Source organism: Arvicola amphibius, chromosome X (assembly GCF_903992535.2).
Source record: "Arvicola amphibius chromosome X, mArvAmp1.2, whole genome shotgun sequence".
NCBI classification, from domain to species: Eukaryota; Metazoa; Chordata; class Mammalia; order Rodentia; family Cricetidae; genus Arvicola; species Arvicola amphibius.
The window spans coordinates 86,528,183-86,550,409 of NC_052065.1; the positions used below are offsets into that span (position 1 = coordinate 86,528,183).

General features: G+C 43.1%; 1 protein-coding gene across 6 annotated transcripts in view; it reads right to left on the minus strand.

The window, feature by feature from the left end:
* Trmt2b (tRNA methyltransferase 2 homolog B) overlaps positions 1-3,814 on the minus strand; it is a 52,212-nt gene extending 48,398 nt beyond the window's left edge. The window contains exons 1-2 of one of the 6 annotated variants that reach the window (XM_038316451.1): positions 3,681-3,737; positions 662-758 (exon numbers count right to left, since the gene is read on the minus strand). The gene's annotated coding sequence lies outside the window, so the exon portion shown is untranslated. Of the gene's footprint in view, positions 1-661; positions 759-3,680 lie in introns of all 6 variants that reach the window. The other 5 variants (XM_038316454.1, XM_038316452.1, XM_038316455.1 and 2 more) reach the window with 5 other exon arrangements.
* Between the last annotated feature and the right edge of the window lie 18,413 nt (positions 3,815-22,227).

The following is a 22,227-nucleotide window of genomic DNA, read 5'->3' on the forward strand; positions in this document are numbered from 1 at the left end:
AAGGTGAAGGGAAAGAAAGGGAGCAACCAAAATTAAGAATGTATGAAAATCCCACAAGAGAACCTGCTAGTCTGGAAGCTAATTTTATTTTTAGAGTTTTAAATAGGGATGGGAGCGGTGGCCCAGGGGTTAAGAGTGCTTGCTCTAGCAGAGAACTCGAGTTTGGCTCCCAATAGCCACATGCTGGCTTACAGTCAAAGGGTCCAACACCTCGTTCTAGCCTCCACAGGCACCACAAACATGTGACGCATAGACATACACGCAAGGAAATACTCAAACACATAAAACAAAAACAAAATTAAACTGTCTAAACGTTACTAGGCTCTGAACCCACATCTAATCCACGATCTACTTCTCCCTAGTTATGTGGCTCTGGACATAATGAATGTCAGATCACCACCTAGAAAAAATGGGACTAATAATATCTTCTTTTCAGGGCTGTAGTAAGTGTGGGAGCCCACATGTGACTCAGTTTCCATCTGGAGTCAATTCTGACTTAAAAGTCATTTAAGTTCAAGCTTGCCTGCTCTGCCTGCATCCTTGAGGGCTGTGAGAAAGTTCTAATTAAGCCCATGAGAAAGAGCATTTTGCCCATGAGAAAAGAACACATTATCTATTAAGAAGTAGAAAAAAGAAAGTGCTTGCTGCTAGCAGAATTCACCTGAGTGACATGAACCTGCTTACGCTTTCTCCCAAGGACAGTGCAGGGAGGTAGTTAGCTGACTGTACAGCTCTTTGTTCTGCCTTCTGCCCTTAATCTGTAAAAAAAAAAAAAAAAAAAAAACAAGTTCTGAAATAAACTCTGGGCTCTGGCTGCTTTGACATCACCAAGCAGACCTCCTGATTCAATCCTGTATTCTTTCTTTCATCTGACATTTCCTTAGCCTTAACGACCCCACAATCCAGGAACCCTGGCTGACTTTGTTAGAGCAGGCTCTGACAAGTAAGAATTAATTGATCATGGCAGTAGTAGCACACACCTTTAATCCCAGCACTAGGGAGGCAGAGGCAGGCGGATCTCCGTGAGTTCGAGGCCAGTCTGGTCTACAAGAGCCAGTTCCAGGACAGGCAGGGCTGTTACACAGAGAAGCCCTGTCTCAAAGAAAAAAAAAACTTAAATGAGTTTCTATACATGGGGTGCTCTGGACTGTGCATCACAGAGCAGATGATTCAAAGCATATCACTTGGGTCATTGGACTTCTCTGTACCTCAATGTCTACAACCTACCAACTGGGAAGGTAGGTATTGTGAGGCTAGATACAGTTGAATGAGAAATTAAAAAAAATAAGACACACAAACTTTCCTGACCCTCTGAATGAGTGCCTGCTGGTCTGTGGAGAGGTTAGGACCTGATGAGAACCCCCTCCTAGTACTATCAAAATCATATGACCTATGATCATCAAGGTGAGAGAAATGTATATATTTGATAAGGAAGTGACAAAGGCCAGTGAGAAGAAGAAATTAGGGAAGAAGTAGGAGGTAAAGAATAAGGAATGAAGACTGGGGATATAGCTCAATTGGTAGTATCTGCCTAGCATGCATGAAGCCTGGGTTCCATCCTCAGCACCAGACATAGTGTGCATACCCATAATTCCAGCCTTTGCCCTTGGGAATTAAAGGACCTCTGTATCAAAGTGCAAAGCCAGGTCAGTCTGATATATAGTGAAACCCTAATCTCAAAAACAGTAAATAAAAATTTTTAGACTTATTTAGGAAAAGGAAAAAAAAGCTGGGCACGGTGCCTTGTGCTTCTACTCCAAGCACTGGAGATACTGAACCATAATACTCATGAGTTTGAGGCAAGCCTGGGCTATTAAAACTTGATCTCGAGTGGTGGTGGCACATGCCTTTAATCCCAGAGGCAGGTGGATCTCTGTGAGTTCGAGGCCAGCCTGGTCTACAAGAGCTAGTTCCAGTACAGGCTCCTGATGTAGGTGTGTCTTCTATCTATCTGATGATTTCATTGGTTAATTAATAAAGAAACTGCTTGGCCTGATAGGTCAGAACATAAGTGGGTGGAGTAGACAGAACAGGATGCTGAGAGTGAGGCAGATGCCTCGGGCAATTGCCATGCCTCTCCTCTCTAGGTCAGACGCGATGGAGCCAGCCTCCAGGTCAGACATGCTGAATCTTTCCAGGTAAGCCATGATCTCGTGGTGGCATACAGATTATTAGATATGGGTTAGTCAAGATGTGAGAGCCAGTAAGAGGCTAGAGCTAATGGGCCAAGCAGTGTTTAAATGAATACAGTTTGTGTGTTGTTATTTTGGGGCATAAGCTAGCCAGGCAGCCGGGAGCAGGGCGGCGGGAACGTGGCTCACAGCTCCATACTACAGGCTCCAAAGCTACAGAGAAACCTTTTCTCAAAAAACCAAAAGATAAACAAAAAAAACCTTGATCTCAGAAATAACAAAAATAAAAAATAGAAGGTTCCAGCATGTTCAGCATTTGTAGTAATGAATCTTTTACTATTGTTAATAATTACTGTAGCTAAATATACTTTTCAGGGCAAGTCAGCAATACCAAGCAAGGTTAGTTCTATTTTCTTTGTACTTTAATGTCACAGAAGGCAACTGATCCCAGAAAAAAATATTTCCCTCTTGTGTCTTTTTTTTGTTTTAAATATAAATACTGATGATGTGTGAGACAAAATTCTGTCTTGGTTCCTGCCTCAGGATTAAGCGCTGACTGGAAAATGCAAGAGTTCACAGCAACCCACTAGGGTTGTGTTTACTTTCCTGAGCTTCAGTGGATAATCCACCTCCAGTGCTCAGAAGTTCAAGTCAGAGACATCTGAAAGGTCTGAGCCTCATAGAACCAAAGATCCCTTAGAGCAAAATAGTCACCCACCCACAGGTAGGAACTCTGATTGCCTGCCTTTCAACTGACTGGACTCCAGCCAGGGTTATTGACTAAAGCAGAGAAAAAAAAATTAATTTACTAATGTTTGCCACAGCAAACCACATGCAGCCTGGTCCAACCTTTCCAAACCAGGCCTCTCTGAGTAAAACTGTCACCCAAGAGTCTATAAGGTGTGTGTGATGGTTCATTTTAACTGTCAAGACTGCACCTCGCGGGAGATCACACAGGGGCAGATATCCAAGGAGGGACAGGTTAGATCAAGTTGGCCCGGAGACAACGTGAGAGGAGCTTGTCTTGATTATGTTAACTGTGAAAAGACCCAGCTTTCTGTGGGCACTAGCTCTGGGTTTCAGTTCTGGACTGCAGAATGCTGTAGAAAGCGAGCTGGGTAGGAAGCATATATGCATTCATTGTCTCCGTGCCATTGGCTGGGGATGTGACTAGCTGCTTCAAGTTCCTGTCTTGACTTTTTCATAACGAATTGCTGGAATCTGCGACTGTGACTAACAAACCCTCTCTCCCTTAAAGCTGCTTTTGTCAGGGTATTTTACCACAGCAATGAGATATTTAACTAAGTGGATTAGCAGACAGACGCTAGGACGTGCCACCGCAAACCCGTAAACCTTAGGTAGGTTGCAAGGCTGAGATAGGAGAGGGATGGGGGGAGGGATCAGCAACGCTAGTCAGTAGGCTGGCCGCGACCCTGCACAGGCACCCTGGGTGGCTTGCCCGGCCCCGCCTGCCTCCTTCCTGTCCCAAACCCGACACTTGGACCCAGAGAAGAGTTCTCCTAAAACTGGGTTTTCCAGACTACTTACCCACCACTCCTCCCTTCGGGGCCACTAAAGCCTCCGACGGACCGTGCTGGGGGCGGGAGGTCACAGGGGCGAGTCACTTCCCGGTGCGCGACGTCCCGGCTGGCCCGCCCCGGCTCCACCCAGCGCTGCGGGACTCCTCCTCCGGCTAGCACAACGCCCAATCCGGCTGACTCCCCCAGAACACTTCGTAGGAAGTGCTCCTGTCTCAGCCCACTGCTGAACTTTTTTTCCAAGTTCCTCTCTGCAACCCCGCCCACCCTCGCCCCCTCCCCACATCAAATATAAGCCAAGGAAAAGAATCCTGAAGAAATTCATATCGCCTTGTTAATGGTATTGCCCATCACAGCGATGCTACACTTGAACCCTCTCGACCCAAAGATATTTTTCCTATTTTTTTAATTATAAAGACTTATCTAGCTCATGGGTGCCATCACCCATGGGTGGAAGTCAGAGGACAACTTGCTAAAGTCATTTCTCTCTTTCTACTCTGTAGATCTCTGGGATCGAATCCAGCCCATAAGATTTAGCAGCAAGCTCCATCTCACCCTCCAAAGAGGAACTTGCTGCCAAACCTGACCCACCTGGTAGAAGAGAAGAATGGACTTCTGCAAGCTGTTCTCTGACCGCCATACACACCCACACATGTAAACCCCCAATTCTTCATACACAACTGATTGGTTAATTAATCAATTAAAATGTGATGATTTTTGAGGCAGGGTCTCACAATGCACCCCTGGCTGACCTTTAACTCACTATGTAAATGTCCCAAGTTCTGGGATTACACACCCAGAATAAAACATTTTCAAAAGAATTCCAGGCATCCATGTATATGGGAATCAGAAGATTTGGACAAAAGGGGCAAGGTAGTATTAAGTCCTTTCTTGTGGTAAAAGTCCTATAGTGTGCCAGAAAATTTTTCAGAAAATCCTTCCCCATCTATTTTATGTGGCAATAGAAAAAAAATATTGTCTTGCTTGAGTTTGGGTGGTTTAAAGAAAAAATAAATAAGAAGAAGGACATGATGGCTCCTAGGTATGGTGGAGGTGAAGGTTTATCGTAGATAAAAGGAAAATCATAGACAGAAGCAGAGACATCTGGGAGAGTCCAGAGTGAACTTGACCCTGAGCTGGGCTAAGGAGAAGGGAGAGAGGAAAGCCAGACCAAGAAGCCAGGAGGGTAAAGAGTAGATGAAAAGGCCAGGTGACCAGAATGTCTGGATTACATAGTGAAGAGCAGCTAGGGGAAGGGCATCCCAGCTTCTAGGCTGGAGAAGGTTAGGGTAGGAGGTAGGTAGGGTATGCCTTCTACACCCTGTAACAAGCAGGGACTGAGGGATCTGGTGGCCAGGGTACTTGGATATGCTAAATAGGTACTTCAGCTGTTTTTCCCAGGTTTGAGACTTAACAGTGGTTTTGTTTGCTTACTCTTTGTTGTTGCTAGGGTTTGTTTAGCTTTGTTTGGGTCTCTTGCCGCACAGGCTGGACTTGAACTCTTGATCCTCCTGCCTCTACCTCCCAAGTGTTGAGATTATAAACCTTCCCTCTGCACTTGGCTAATTTTTATGCTTTTGTAAATGACCTTAAATAGAAAGCACATTTTAGTTGGTTTCACTCCTTTCAAAGCATAGCATGCTTATTATGTGCAAAGGCAATGCTAATATTAGTCCCAGGGAGTAAATGAAACAAAGCCAGTACCTCAAATAATAAGTACTGAGTCAAGCCAAGATTTAAAAACCACACTGCCAATGAGGGGTGGCGGCTTGGGCCTGTAATACAGGAGGTTGAGGTGGAAGGATAAGACTATCCTGGCCTATGGAGTAAATCCCATGTCAGCCTAAACTACAGAGTAAACTTTGTCTCAAAAACAACAACAACAACAAAAACCAAGGCTAGGAACGTATCTCAGAGTGTTTTCCAGCATGTGCAAGGCCCTGGAATTCCTCTCCAGCACCATATAAACTGGATGTCGTATCTCATACCTGTAATTCCAGCACTCAGGAAGTAGAAGCAAGAGGACCAGGAGTTCAAGGTTAGAGTGAGTTCAAGACCTGCCTGGACTACATGAGACCCTGTCTCAAGAAAACACTATACTGAGAAGGAACATTGAATAAAGACTTGACTCTGAGACTGATGGGCTGAATTCAATTTCCAAAGCCCACATGGGAAAGGAGAGAACTAACTCCCAAAAGTTGCCTTCTGACTTGTACACAAACACTGTGGGAGAGAGAGAAAGAGAGAGAGAGAGAGAGAGAGAGAGAGAGAGAGAGAGAGAGAGAGAGGAAATAAATATAAAGCCGGGTGATGGTAGCGCACGCCTTTAATCCCAGCACTCGTGAGGAAGAGGCAGGCAGATCTCTGTGAGTTCGAGGCCAGCCTGGTCTACAAGAGCTAGTTCCAGGACAAGAATCCCTGCCTCGAAAAACCAAAATAAATAAATGAATATAAAAAATAAATTTTAAGTTATATTTAGTAAACATACAATAATTATTTGTAAAAACAGAAGGGCCACACAGATACTTAAAAGTTATGTGCACTTTAGCAAATGTTTAGCGGTTTCATGCTTGGTCTGAATCCTAATTGTTTCTACCTTGTGTGGTTGTGATGAAGAGAAAGTGAGTTAATGCTGGGAAAGAGAATGTGTTTCAAACACAGCAATCACACAATAAATGTCAGCTATTATCACTCAAAAACTTAGGGAGCTGGAGAGATGACTCAGTAGTTAAGAGCACTGCCTGTTCTTGAAGACAACTTTGGTTCAGGTCCCAGCACCCACATAATGGCTTACAATGGTCTGTAAGTTCAATTATAGGAGACCCAACACCCTTTTCTGAACTTTGAGGGCACTGGTCACACATATTGTGCATATATATATATATATATATATATACACATATATGTAGGAAAAACATTTATACATATAAAATAAATAAATGATTTTCTTTAAATAAAAACAGGGGCTAGAGAGATGGTTCAGCGATTAAGAATAGTTATTGCTCGGTCAGGCGGTGGTGGCACATGCCTTTAATCCCAGCACTTGGGAGACAGAGGCAGACTGATCTCTCTGAGTTCAAGGACAGCTTGTTCTACAGAGCTAGTGCCAGGACAGCCAGGGATACAAAGAGAAACCTGTCAAAAAAAATAAGAAAAGAAGGAAAGAAGGAAGGAAGGAAGGAGGAAGAGAGGGAGGAAGGAAGGAAAGAAAGAAGGAAGAAGATCTGGGATTTACCTCAGGAAGAGTATCTGGGTTTGATACCCAGCATGATGAAAAAATAATAATATTGTGAATGCACACACAAAAACTCATAGCTACTTTTGACTGAAACGGCTCTCAAAATCCAAATTCAAACCACTGCTGCAGGGGTCCATCATGTAAAAATAGGCCAGAGACTTTTGGGAAGCCAAGCCCCAAGTTGAGTTGCCTTACCCAATCTTGATATAGGGTAAGAAGCTTAGTCCCTGCCTCAACTTGATGCTCCATGCTTTGTTGACTTCTGTGCGATGCCTTACCCTATCTGAATGGAGGAGGATTGTATGGGGGAGGGGGTTAGAAGGGAGGTGGTGGAGGAAATGAAAAGAGAAAAGGAGGGGAACTGGGGTCAGTATGTAAAATAAATGAAAAAAATTCATTAGCATGAAAGAAGTCCAGAGAGTTCACCTTTGCTCTCCTTCCCGTTTCTCCTCTCTAGTACCCTCCGGTGTGGATGGCGAGCCTATTCCTTTCTGCACCTCCTAAACTTTCCCCTTTGCCTTCCCCTGCCCTTCCAGCCAGTCATCAGTTCCCATCCTGGTGTTCTCTGTTGTGCTGTGCCGAGAGCTAGGAGAGCCAGAAGAGGTCAATAAATATTTGATGAACTGAATCTCACCACCTTGCCTACTGGAAGAAAAAGGCCATTTCCTTCCGTGTCCCCACCCACTCCACACGTCCAAGCAAACTCGTTTAAAGCCCTTCTGTCCTTCAGGGAGGCAGAACCCTGAAGGGGTAAGAGAGAAAGGAGATTAAGGAAGCCAAAATGAAATTATTTAACCATTAACCCCTTTATATTTATTTAATCCAATAGAACATGCTCTTCTAGAAAAAGAGAAACCATTACATCTGTAGGAGGAATAAGAAATAGCCCACATTATTGTAAAGGTTAGACTCTTCAAGCAGAAAATCTGTAAGTGGGCATGTCATAGGTGGTACGCAGTATTGTTGAATTAGATAAATACTGGAACCTAGATAACCTTTTGCTTTAACCTTGTTATCAACAAACAAAATCACAACAAAGTGAAGTATCTAGAAATTTTTCAAGCCTTCTCAGTTTGATGCAAGAAAAGATATGTGAGGAGCTATAGAATTCCTTCTTAGAAATCCATGTATCAGGGACTAGAGAGCTGGCTCAATGGTTAAGAGTGCTTACTGCTCCTGCAGAAGACCCAGGTTCAGGTCCCAGCACACACATCTGGCCACTTACAACTGCCTGCAACTTCAGTTCCAGGGGATCTGACGCCCTCTGGCCTCCATGGGCAACTCTTGGTGCACATAAATTCACAAACACACATATGCATACACATACATTAAAAATCATTTTTAAAAGAACATGTATTAAAATTGGCAGCTGGCTTAATTCTAGTCAACAGTCCCTTCTAATGCCCAGAACTATGACAAGATACACATTGAATTTAAGATTGAATTTAGGGGGAAGACAAGACTCACACAACAGTGAGAGCATTGGCAGTTCTAGGAAGGCAGCCATCGGCTTAGAAGCCAGGAAAGGGAAAGGATGTGAGGACTGGGTTGAGTGCCTAGGCTGTATATCCTCTGGAGGAATGGATATTGGAGGCTTCCGCATGACAACAGAAACAGACCACAGACGGCTCATTAGCATGCAGGCCTGCCTAGATGAGAAAGTGCTGCCACAGGCGTGACCTTCTTGCTGCTTAGATTGATCCCAAAATACAGTGGAGGGTTGGGAATGCTGGTTTGAGGAGTTTAAGGTGATCCCTGTAAGAACAGGAAGCAACCGGAAAGAATTTTTCTGAACCATTTTCACGGGGGGAACTCCAGCAGCTATCAATAGAATGGATTGTAGCATGTAGTGACCTAGAAGCCGAGGGAGACTGCCACAGTCACTAGGCAGACTATACATACCGTAATCATTTCTAAAAATATTCGCAGGGCCATTATGCACCGTAATTAGCTGGAGCCATGGAAATGAATGTGGATTTCTGAGCCCTATCCTCACACCTACCCAGCTGAAATCTCAAGGCAGGGAGGTGTCAGGAATCCCTGGATCTGTAACAAGTAATTCACACAAGGTACATTTTATAGTATGATCCCAGTGATCAGGGGAGACAGATCAGTGGCTAACAGGCTTTGAATACCCAGAACGCATGTGAAAAAACAGCACTTGGGAGACAGAGACAGGAGATCCCCCAAGGCAAGCTGGCTAGCTATACTAGCTGAATTGTCAAGAATCTCTTCCAGGGTTAGAGTAACATAGCCTCCACACGTACACGTGCACACACATGTGAGCCCACACACATACAAAAATGCACACCCACATTTACCCACCAATATTAACGTCTACACACTCAAGGGGGAAAGGGTTTTAAAAGAATTGGACCCCACACATACCAGATGACATTTCACATGAATTTATTAAACTAAAAAAAATGCAAACCAGCCAGACTTGATGTCCTGTAATCTCAATACTTGAAGGCAGAGAGATAGAAGGATTGAAAGTTTAAGGCTATATATTTGCTATATAGAGAGCTTGAGGCCAGTATGGACTACCGGAGAGCATTTATAATTTTATATATACCTGTCCCCAGGTACTACTAGCAAGATGTCTCAGCTGGTGAATACACTTGTCAAGATTGTCGGCCTCAGTTCAAGCCCTAGGACCCACGTCACGGAACTAGAGAACTGACTCCTGCAAGTTGCCTTCTGACCTTCACACATGTGCTGTGGTACCCACAAACAACAAGAGTACAACGTAAGTAAATGTAATGAAAACAAATAAATTGAGGGGGTGGAAGAGATGGCTCAGCAATTTTAGAGTAATAGCTGCTCTTGCAGAGAACCTGAATTTGATCTCCAGCACCCACATGTGGCTTACAGTCATTCCTAACTCTACTGCTAGGGGCTCTAATGCCCTCTTCTGACCTCCTCAGGCACCGCATGCATTTGGTACAATACACACATACATACATACATACATACATACATACAGGCAAAACACTCATACATATAAAATAAAATAAAAATCTAAAAAGAATGCACTGGAATAGGTCCTAAAGAGATGGCCTTGTGATTAGGGGCACTTGCTGCAGATGACCCGAATTTAGTTCGTAGAGCTCAGACTGGGAAGCTCACAACCATCTGTACTCTAGTTCCTAGGGATCTGATGTCCTCTTCTAGCCTCTGTTGGCATCCACATTCACTTGGCATTCACACAGATCATACACATACATAGACACTTAAAAACTAGAACAAATGTTTTTTTTTTTTTTTAAATACACTCGAACAAAGACTAGAAGGAAATGCATGCAATATTCACAGCCCTCTGGGTAGTGGGCTTGGGGGGTTATTATGGTTTGAATAAGAACGGCTTCCATGGCTCATTTATTTGAATGTTTAGTCATCAGAGAGAGGCATTGTTTGAGAAGAATTGGGAGGTGTGGCTTTGTTGATGGAAGTGTGTCAATGGGGCCAGGCCCAGTGTCTCTCTCTCTCTCTCTCTACCTACAGATCAGGATGTAGCTCTCAGCTACTGCTCCAATGTGTGTCTACACGCTGCCATGCTCCCTGCTGTGATGATAGTAGACTATCCTCTGAAACTGTAAGCAAGCCTCCAATGAAATGCTTTCTCTTATAATAGTTGCCTTGGTCACGGTGTCGCTTCACAGTAAGAGGACAGTGACTAAGAAAGGCGCTAGGTTAGTTACTTTTCTATTGCAAGATAAAACATCATGGCTATGGCAATTTAGAAAAGAAGCCTTTATTTGAGCTTATGATTCCAGAGGGTTAGTGTCCATAAGTACGGCAGCAGGTGGCAGACACAGAGCTGGAACTGAGAACTCACATCTCAAACCACAGAGAGAGCAGCTGGGAATGGCACAATGGCACATGGCTTTGAAACCTCGAAACTTGTCCTGGGGACATACTTCTACCATTAGGCCATACCTCCTAAACTTACCCAAATAGTGCCACCAACTGGGACCAAAGGACCAAAGGACCAAAGGATTCAAATGCTGAGGCTGTAGAGGATATGTCATCAAATCCTTCCTCCTATAAATTTCTTTGGCCAGGGTATCTTATCATCACCATAACATGGGTGTCATTCATTTGCTTACTGCATTTCCATTTCCACACACCCCAGCTTTTCTAAAGTGAACATGTGTTACATTGATAATAAGGAAAAGTGTAATTGTTGAGTCTTGGTGAAGTTCCTGTAGTCCAGGCTCTGAAATGGAAAACAAGATTTTATCCGTAACTATAGAAAAGACTTTGGAGAACTGACTTGCTAAGAAAATTTATGTGACTGGCTTGCAAGCCAAGTTCTGGTGAGGAATAGCACACCGTGTAACAGAAATATTCTTACCTATTAACTAGAATCACCCCTGTAGGCATTAATGTACCAGGAAAACCAAGCTAGCAATCAGAGAGTCACCTGTTATTTGAACAGATAGAGTGCGATGGTTTTAAGGGAGCTCTGCCAGTGAATTATTTGTGACAAGTCAGCCAACCTGGTGTTCCTGTGACTCCAAAAGTACCTCATAAATACTGACTCTCTGATGTTCTCCTTTTCCACCACTTCTAACTAGTAACTAGAATCTTCTATCATTACAATATTGCCTTCCTCCTATCCTCATTATGCGTCACTGTTTCCAAGGAAACAGCTCGTCTTACATGAATTACATTGTAGGCTCCCAGGTGAGATATTGGAAAGCATCTTAATCTCATCTCCAGTCTATGTACAAATTATATTTACCAGAAGTTGCTTCTGGGTAGAGTCACAGATGGCTAGTTTTATCCACTGTAAGCCACCTTTAAAATTTTTTTTTCAGTTGAAGAGTCTATCATTTCCTGATTTTTGTGCCTAATCTTTCTTCAAAAGTGTATACCCTGTGTTTAGAGAAACACATTATATTGGGGGCCTTTTGGCTCTCTGATAATTGCTGAGGGGTTTGGATGAAAGCACTTGGGAGAATGGGACTACCTTCTGGCAAACTAAAGAATTCAGAAAGGGAATCTTTTAAGAGAAAGAAAAGATAGTGGAATATGAATAGAGGGTCCAGTGGACATGGACATAATGAGTTAACATAACACAAAAGCTCCTACATTTTGTGTAGGAGGAATTACCCTGGAAACTGTCGCCAAACTAACTAGCTCCTTCATACTTCTAGTTTCTAGGGTAACAGATATTTACTATATTACATTTGCATGGCTGGTATTAATGTTCATTTTCTCACTTCCTAGGGTCTCAACCCTTGGCTTTTTATATTGCTCAAATTTGCAATTCAATGTTGCCAGCATTCCAGCACTGACAGCTCATCCCTCAGAGCTAGATGAAGAGAATAACCTGGGAACGTCGAACCCACATCCTGCTCCACACCGGAAAACTATCAGTACAAGTATCTCAGCTTTATGCCTAGGACTTAGCACCAAAAGCACAAATCCTCCAGCTACCCAGAGACTATAATTTCTCTTCTCTCCAAATCGCCATCTTCAGAAAACCCGTAATAAAGACACTGGCCTCTCTTCTCTTTCCTGATGATAATGTGTTCCTCGGTTTCTTTCAAGTGTCATTGTTAGAATGCAGGGCTTGCTAGGACTGGATTGCTTTAGTGTCTCGCTCCTTGCATGCCCCACAATTCTGCGAAGATACTGGTTGGTGAAAAACACTTGGTCCTATCCCTCCAACTGAGTTGTTAAAGTGTGTTATGTAGCTCCTAAACTCTTAGAGAGGAATGGAGAATAGTTGCTAAGGTCTCCCATAGTCCAGACTGACCTTAAATTCCTTATGTAGTTAAACATGACCATGACCTCCCGATCTTTCTGCTTGCATCTTCCCAGTACCAAGGTTATGGGTGCACACAACCACACCCAGGTGCTTCCTAGTTCTGCTTTTTTTGGAGATGTGGTAGTTTGAATGCAGTTGGCTCCCATAAGCCCACAGGGACTGGCACTATTGGGAGGTGTGGCTTTGTTGGAGTGGGTATGGCTTTGTTGGAAGAAGTATGTCACTGTGGGTGTGGGCTTTGAGGTCTCATATATGCTCAAGCTACTCACAATTTCTCAGTTCACTTTCTGTTGCCTTCAGATCAAGATATAGGACTTTCAGGTCCTTCTCCAGCACCGTATCTGCCTGCACAACGCCATGTCCTGCCATAATGACAATGGTCTAAACCTCTGAAACTGTAAGCCAGACCCAATTAAAAGCTTTTTCTTTATAAAAGTTGCCATGATTATGGTGTCTCTTCACTGCAACAGAAACCCTAACTAAGACAGATGAGGTCTTTGTATGCAGCCATGGTTGATCTGGCACTTACAATGTAGACCAGGCTAACCTTTAACTCATAGAAATTTGCTAGTCTTTGCCTCCTGAATGCTAACATTATGTCCCACCACACCCAGATTTTAAGCTTATTTGTTTGTTTCCTAAACTTATACTTTGGACATTTTTCCACCCTGAAAGAACCCAATCTTGCTGGAAATGAAAACGATCATCCAGAACAGCCCTTGTAATAAAAGATACCCAGTATTTATTAGACATTTGATTTGTGCCACACAGTATCCCAAATGCTCCATGATAAACTGCCTAACTTACAGGGGAGAACGTTGATAGCTGGACTTTATATACAAAATAACTGAGACATACAGAGAAATAAATAACATATCCAAGATCACACAGAAAATGATAGAACTATACTTCAAAGTCAACTGTCAGATACCCATTTCCCACTTTAATGTTTGAACATTTAACCAATGATCCTCGAACTTTGGTTTGTATCAGCACTCCCTGGAAGGTCCTTTAAAATGCAGATCAGTGCCTGTCTGTGAGGCAGGATGATCAACAAGTTTTCAGTTTAAGGTCATTGTAGGCCTTATATCAAAATATCTATAACCAGGGTTATATATATAGATATATCACAAAAGCCCTTGCCTTGCAAGCACAAAGACCTGAATTTGATACCCAGAACTCACATTTTAAAAAAACAGGCATAATGATGGGCTTGATGGTAAACATCTTTAATCCTAACATTCAGGAGGCAGAGGCAGGTGGATCCTTGTGAGTTCAAGACCAACCTAGACTACCTAGAAAGTTCCAGGCCAACCACATAGTAAGACTCTGTCTTAGAAAAAAAAAAACCAAAAAACAAACATGATGTGCACATGCATGCATTGATGTTTACATAAACACAAACATACACACACACACACAAACAACAAACAAAAACTACTACTCAAATGGTTTAGGTCCCATCCCCACCATTTCTGATTGAATAAGCCAAATAATTTATGTTTCAAACACGTTTCCAAATGATGTTGAGGTAGTGGGACTTGAGGATCACATTTGGAAGGCCTCTGTTCTGTACTCCATCATCTCCCACGCAGGACAAATGAACCTAGCATTCACATAAGACGTGAAGAAACAGGCTTGCACTCTCCTCTGTGTTCTATGCTCAGGGCTCAGGGGTCATGGGGAACTGATTTGCCTCTCTCCAAAACAACTGGAAATTGTCTAACTATTCTACTCTAGAGGGAAATATAGTGCAATGGCTGTGCTCACAGAACACAGCATTTCAGGAAAGAGTTGGCCATATGCTCAGTTTCTGACCTAGTCCTTGCTGCTATTAAATGCTGCTAACTATACTGTGTAATCTTTATCCTCTTTTTGAAGTAACTCCAAAAGGTAACACTTAAGAGCAGTACTTGCCAAGCACGGCTACCTGAGAGTTCAGGATTTAGTACAACTGACTGACACATCCAGCCTGATCCTGTGGAGGGTCTCCATTAGCACTGCCTCGGGAAGCTGAGGAAAGAACCAGTGCTGTGCAAGCTCTCCTTGGAGCTGTTGTTCACACCTACCTTGTAAAGAACATACATTGCCTTCAGGAGACAGGTAGAAACAGGAGTTAAATATTTCACTGAGACACAGCTGAGATCCCTGCATTTTCAGGCAACGAAGCATAGTGCACTTCTTAGTAGTGGGGCTGCACATGAAGATAATTGGGAAGTCCTTGAAAACTGCCAATACTCAATGGCAACTAGATCTCTGCTTATGTCGTGTGTGTGTGTGTGTGTGTGTGTGTGTGTGTGTGTGTGTGTGTGTGTAGTGTGGGAAGTCCTCCTATTTATGTGTTGATTTTATTGGTTAATGAATAAAGAATCTGCCTTGACCTGTGATAGGCTAGAATAAAGTTAGGAGGTGAAAACTATACTGGATGCTGGGAGAAAGAAGGTGGGGTCAAGAGAAGCCATGTAGCCTGGCCCAAAACAAACATCAGAACTTTACCCAGTAAGCCACTGCCTCATGGCGATACACAGATTAATAGAAATGGGTTAAATTAAGATGTAAGAGTTAGCCATTAAGAAGCTAGAGCTAATGGGCCAAGCAATGACTTAATTAATACAGTTTCTGTGTGGTTATTTTGGGAGTCTGGGCTGCAGGGAACAAACAAGCGGTCTCCTACTGTGTGTGTGTGTGTGTGTGTGTGTGTGTGTGTGTGTGTGTGTTAGGAAGGACTGTCTGTCTGTGGATTATGCTGTTGCTGTCAGACATTGGTTGAAAGTGCAGGAAGAATCTGGATGGCAGAAGTACCTAGGAAGAGAAAAGACATATTAGCTTGTCAGATCCTTCATCTCTCGATAGCAATAGAGTCTTCCATAGCGATTATCATTTCCAAATAGTAAAAGGCATGGTTTCCTTGCTTCTCTTGGTGCTCCAGTTCATGGTTTCTTTGACAAGTGGCAAGTGTAATTCCATTGGTTGCTACAGGCCAGGCAAATGTTTAAACATGGGTTCTTAATAAATAGAGTAAGATATGAGAAAAGAAATGAGGTGTAGTTATTGGAAGCGAGTCAAGAATTATCATAATTTGCAGTACATTTGGTTGTCTATTCAGACAATACCCAGGGGGGAGTCAATTGAAACATGAATAGGATTTAAGAACAGAAGAGAGATTTAGAAAAGAGTTCAGCCAAGTGGCTGAAAACAGTCAACAGATTTTCTGTAAGCTGGCCACAGCCAGTCAGAGGATAAAATAGGTGGAATGTTTTCATGGCAATAACAAGAGGATAAAATCCCTAGTGATATGATCTCTAGTCTCAGTTAGAAGTGGTGTTGTAAACATTCGGGTACAGCTAGTTAAGAGGATGAAACAGGAGTATCATTTGAGCCTAAAAATTCCTGGTTATCCTGGGCAGCAGAGCGAGATCTCACCTTAATGAATGAGTAGGTTCTGTGTTAGATTTTACATCTCTGTGAGAAAATATGTGGCAATGAACCACTTACAGGAGTAAGGACTTAAGTTGGCTCACGGTTTCAGTCCTGTCCAGCTGGTTCCATTGTTGTGAATCTGATGAGAGGTCAGACATTACGAGCATACAGTGGAACACATAGTCCCTCCACGCCCAAGGTAGAGAGGAAGCTCAGACAAACTGGAAGGAGCTATAGCAAAATATAGACCCCTTCCCAGGAAGGACATTTCTTCAGTAACCATTAGGCCCTACATCTCGAAGCTTCCATCAGCTCCCAAAATAAGGCCACCAATTACAAATCAAACTTTTAACACATGAACTTGTGGGGGACTTAAAAAAAAAACCTGATAGCAAGGGATCTGGGGATATAGTTAGCTCAATTGGTAGAATGCTGACTCAGCATGAACAAAATCCTGCATTTGACTAGCATCACTACATAACCAGGTGTGGTGACACACATCTACAGGCCCAAAACTTAGGGGTGGAAGGTGGGAGGATCCGAAGCTCAAACACATAGCCAGTTTGAAGCCAGCCTGGGCCAAAGGAGACTCTGTCTCAAAAAGAAGGAAGAAAGACAGAAGGAAAGAAAGAAAGGAAGGAAGGAAGGAAGGAAGGAAGGAAGGAAGGAAGGAAGGAAGGAAGGAAGGAAGGAAGAAAGAAAAGAGGGAAGGAAGGGAGAGAAAAAGAGAGACAGAGGAGGAGGAAAGAGAAAGAAAGAAGAAAAGACAGACAGACAGACAGACAGGAAGGAAGGAAGGAAGGAAGGAAGGAAGGAAGGAAGGAAGGAAGGAAGGAAGGAAGGAAGGAAGAAAAAAGAGAGAGAGAAAGAAGGAAGGAAGGAAGGAACGAACGAACGAAGGAACAAAGGAACGAAGGAAGGAAAGACAACAACATTTTGTGTGTAATACTTAAATAACTTATAGATTCTTTGCATAAATAGGGAAAACCCTAAAATTCATGGAGAAGCAATTTCTCAATTGAGATTCCCTTGTATCATTTGAAAAAAAAATCTAACCAGGGAAGGAGAGATGGCTCAGCAGTTAAGAGCACTGGCCCCTCTTCCAGGGGTCCTGAGTTCAATTCCCAGCAACCATATGGTGGCTCACAACCATCCATAACCATACCTGGTGCCCTCTTCTGGTCTGCAGGCACACATGCAGACAGAACGCTGTATACATAATAAATGAATTAATTAATAAAAGAATGCATACTGTTCTTTCAGAGCAACCAAGTTCAAGTCCCAGCACCCATATCAGATGGCTTGAAACTTCCTGTAACTCCAACTCCAAGGGATTCAATACCTCTGGCCTAAATGACCACCCACAGTCTTGTGAACACACATACACACACACACACACACACACACACACATAACTTAAAATAAAACAAATCTTCAAAAAAGAAAGAAATCTAACTAATACAGGATGATTATTGCATACTAATTATTATGGACACATAACTCAGGCCTCCCTCCCACAGAAGTGGAGTGATGGCCTCACACTCAGGATTCGAGGAGGGTCCAGCCACTAACCTAGTGAACTCTCTGTGACTTTCTTGGGGATTCCATCTTTCTTTGCTTTCCGTTTCTTCTGAGTTCTCCTGAGTCTTTTCCTGCTGCAGCCAACTAGGATTCCACAGAATCTAGATGTGATTTATGACCATCTTAAGAAAAAAATGCCAAACCTACTCCTTAAGTGAAAGAGCACATTGTAACGTAACTAAGATAGAACGGCATGACTGACCATGAGCAGGCCAAGATGGCATGGACTACTCATGGTGTGGTGGTGTGAATGAGAATGTCTCAATTGACTCATATGTGTAAATACTTGTGCCCACTTGGTAGGACTATTTGAGGAAGATTAGAAAGTGTGGCCTTGTTAGAGGAGCTGTGTCAAAAACCTTGCCCTCCTCCCACACTGTCCCTCCCTCTTCCACCTGACAGCTCAGCATATCAGCCTTCAGTTGTTCTCGCTACCATGCCTTTATGTCACCAAAGGCTCTAACCTTCTAAAATTGAAAGTCCAATTAAATGCTTTCTTTTTATAAATTGCCTTGTTAATGGTGTTTTATCAAAGCAATAATAAAGCAACTGAGACACACTGTAACCCCCAATTCTCACCTTTGTTTCTTCTATTCCCTATACCACACTAACACTGTTATAAGCACTTTGAAGATGCAATCCTAGCATTTGGAGGCAAGAGGGTCACAAGTTCAATGCCAACCTTGGCTACATAGCAAGACTGTCTCAAAACCAAACCAAAATAAAAACACAGAAGACAGATTTTAGAGTATTAGGCTTCTGTCATTACCAGTGCAGTCATACTGATGATTAAACTCCGTGTGACCTTTGCCACTTACTGCTAAATCCTTTGATTGGCTTTCTGAAGAGGAACTAGAGGCTGGATCCCATTGACATTCCCTGAAGTTAGGACTTTTACCTTAACTCAGGAATATAGTGATAAAAATAAAAGATAATAAAACCTGGGTATAAAACGTACTAAAGTAGTCAAATTCTGAAAAAGTAATAATTTACATATGTCTTCTTCATATAGGCATTAAGGAAAAGGTCAGTCCAAATACTGACCAACAGAAATATTAGTATTATGTCTTCATAGTGGAATCATGAGTTATTTTCCCTTATATCCTTTAATGTTTTACCCATTTTTATGAGTATGTGTTATTCCCATTAGCATGCCATTTGAAATGGAAATACATTATATACAATACATTATTTATAATCAGTCACTTAACTCTGAAACATAGTCTTCCCTGACTGCTTGTTTTATTGACATGTTCAATGCAAGATGTTTGAAAAAAATTTAAAAGATTACCATTTTATCCTTTGGTGCATTCCTTCCAGACATGTATAATGTGTATGCAAATAAACAGATTCTCCTGTCTGCTGTGTAGCAACAAGCTCATTGGTAGCAGTGTCTGTATGCCACTTTCCATGTCCTCCTACAGCGCCTACGTCACAAGGCTTCAATCAGTGCGGGATGGGTCCATGACTCTTCTCTCCCAGACTTATCCAGCGGATGGAACAAAACAGGATTCATTTCAAGGCCAGCCTGATCTACAAAGCGAGTTCTGGACAGCTGGAGCTGTTATACAAAGAAACCTTTCCTTAAAACAAAACAAACAAACAAAAAAAAAAACAAAGAAAGGACTCATACTGCTATCTTGTGCTTGTGATGTGGATTTAGGTTGAGGAGTGGTCCTATGTGGCCCAGAACCATATCTGCAGGGAAATAGCCAGGCCTTGCTGCCAAACTCAAGATGAATGCTGGCACCTTCAAAGTCCTTTCATAGAGTCAGCTTCCAAATCTGTGGTGACAATGAGCACAGAACTGCCTGGAAAGGGGGAACACACATCCCCAGAATGTCACTGGCAGGGTGAGTAAGAACCTATTGTACATGGACAGCCTGGAGAACACAACGCCCTTGAAGTTAACTCCACTGAAGTAGGGCCTGGTGCTCAGGGCACTGTGGAGGAGTCGGCTTGTGGCCGGATCCAGCACTCAGGACCCAGCACACTGCATGCTGCCTTCAGGAAGATGTGGGAGTGTAGAGAATGCTTATCACTGCTACGTCACACATTTAAAGCTCATGGGGGCCTTCCAGGCCCTGACTGTTCAATCCAAGGAAGCTGAACTGAAGGAAGTCCTCTGCGTCTTTGGCCTAGTAATAGGAAGACAAGAGCTGGCTTACGATGGAGAGATTCCTCAGGCAACATGCTTCAGATTATTTCAAATGATGTTCCTTGTCTTTTAGTCACCAAAGGAAGTCACCAAAAGACTCAGCATGAAGGGCACGGGGCCCAATTTTCCTCAATGGAATTGAGCATGAGGCACCAGGTACATACTATTTCAGAGAGCTTGGGCTCAGGGTACCTGTCGAGATGCTTAACCTTCTTTACCAACATGATGGGATTTAGAATCACTATGGAAACACACCTCTGGGTGTGTCTATAGGGTTATTTCCAATGTTTTTCTTTTCTTTTTCTGTGGGGTGTGTGTGTGTGTGTGTGTGTGTGTGTGTTGTATATGTGCCTAGTGGGTACATGTGGAGACTAGAAGGTGATGTCAGAATATCTTTATCAACTGCTTTTCTGCCTTATATGTTGAAGTAGGGTCTCTGTTGAATCTGAAACTCTATTTGGACAGTCAGCCAGCCAGCCAGCCAGCCTCAGGAGCCACCTGTTTCCAATTATCCAGGTTTTCCTTATCACCTCATCCTTCTGTGCCCCTCACACCATGACGGGGCTACAAGTATTGCCGCCATGCTTGGCTTGTGTAGGGGTGCCTGGAACTGAATCTTCGTGCACGGACAGGCGCCAAAGCTACAGAGAAACCCTGCTTCGAAAAACAAAAAAAAAAAAAAAAAAAAAAAGATTCAGGATTTTCATCTCCCTTCTTGAGCAGTGCTGCCGGGGTTCTGCTTGCCTCACTGGGGTGAGCTCCAGTCAGACATGGGGTGGTCACCACCCAGCTTGCCCAATTACCCTCCGCCCTAACAGAGAGACACACACCACGCTCTGGTCACTGACTGTTCTCGTGTAGTCTAGAAGGATTTTTGGGTCCTAGTGTGTCACCTCCCCATTCATTCTTAGAGTAAGTTCCACACTGGCTATGTATTCTATGTATCTGAGACCTCTGGTCACAAATTTGGGCACAGCAGAGCAACAAATCTTATGAGAGGCTCTGACGTTCACTTTACCCACTCCCAGAGTAAAGACTGCATGTGTTTAACCAAACCAAATGAGCCTGACCTCTAGATATAATTGTCTAGTCATTTGAATCCCATCAATGTCCCCATCCACAAATGGGGTTCATATTTAAGCTCACAGTGTGTGTGTGTGTGTGTGTGTGTGTGTGCGCGCGCGCGCGTGTGTGTATAATACAAGAACAATTTCTTGCCCCTACTAGATAGTTGATAAGCATTGATTTTTTGTAATAGAACAACATCAAAGAAGGAAAAAAAATCTCATGTAGCTGGGACTATATCTGGAGAGGCTTTATAGAGGAGGTGACATTGATGCAAATGTTATTTGATGAATGACCTTTGAAGAGTAAGCACAACAGCCTAATGACTAGTAAGAAAAGGAAAAGGAGTGAGCAAATGTGTGGGTGGTAGGAAAGCTCTGGTAGGATGGGGCGGTGGGTGGAGAGATGAGGGATGGCACTTAGCAGTGGGGCCTTTGGAAAGCTAAATCTTTGAGAGACAGAATCAAATTGTGAAAAGTGGGGGGGTGTCATGTAGCAAACACTCTACAGACTGAGCTAGGTCTCCATCCCCATTGTGAAAATTTTTAACTACTAACTAATCATAACATGGTTTCTGAGGAAGTAGAAGAAACAGCCCTCTTAAGTTGGTGCCAATCCTGAGAACTTAATGGTTTTTTTTTTAATTCTCTTTTGGGAGGATGAGTTTTCACAGGGGCTCTTGGTAAGTAGTTCAGCGTGGCCTTGAACTACCTATGTAGCCCAGGCTGGTCCAGAACTTACCATCGTCCTGCCCCAGCACCAAAATACTGGGATTGCCGACTTGAGCCACCAAGTGGAGCTTGCAGTTTTGTCCTTGAATGTTAGCACTTTCAGACATCAATGATTTCATGAAGACTACATGATTTGATTGAAGGAAATGATGATGTTTGAAATAAGGAGTGCATAACTGAAATGTAGGTGTGAGCGGGTTTCAAAATGCACCTGGTGAAATAGTAGAAAGGATGTCTTTCTAAACTCCTCATTCCCGGTGCTGAACTTGAAGCATAAATTGCCTTCTTTGCACTTAAGAATTGCAAGTTTCCCGTCTCAGTTCAGGGCTTCTTTTAACTTCTTCACGGTCCTTTATGCCAAGGAGGTGCAAGCGTAGGGCATTAGGACCCAGCGATTGTTGTAGTGAGAGTGGTTGAATCTCATCTCTCAATTTTTCTCTCCAGCTCCCTCCTCTCCCTTTGTCATTCTCTCTGCCTGCTGCCTCCGCAGCGCGCCTCTAGCTCTCCCTGTGCTAACTGCCTGCGCCTTGACAGCCCAGGCTGCGCAAAGCAGAAAGATTAGTTGGGACCTGCCTTGGTGACTCC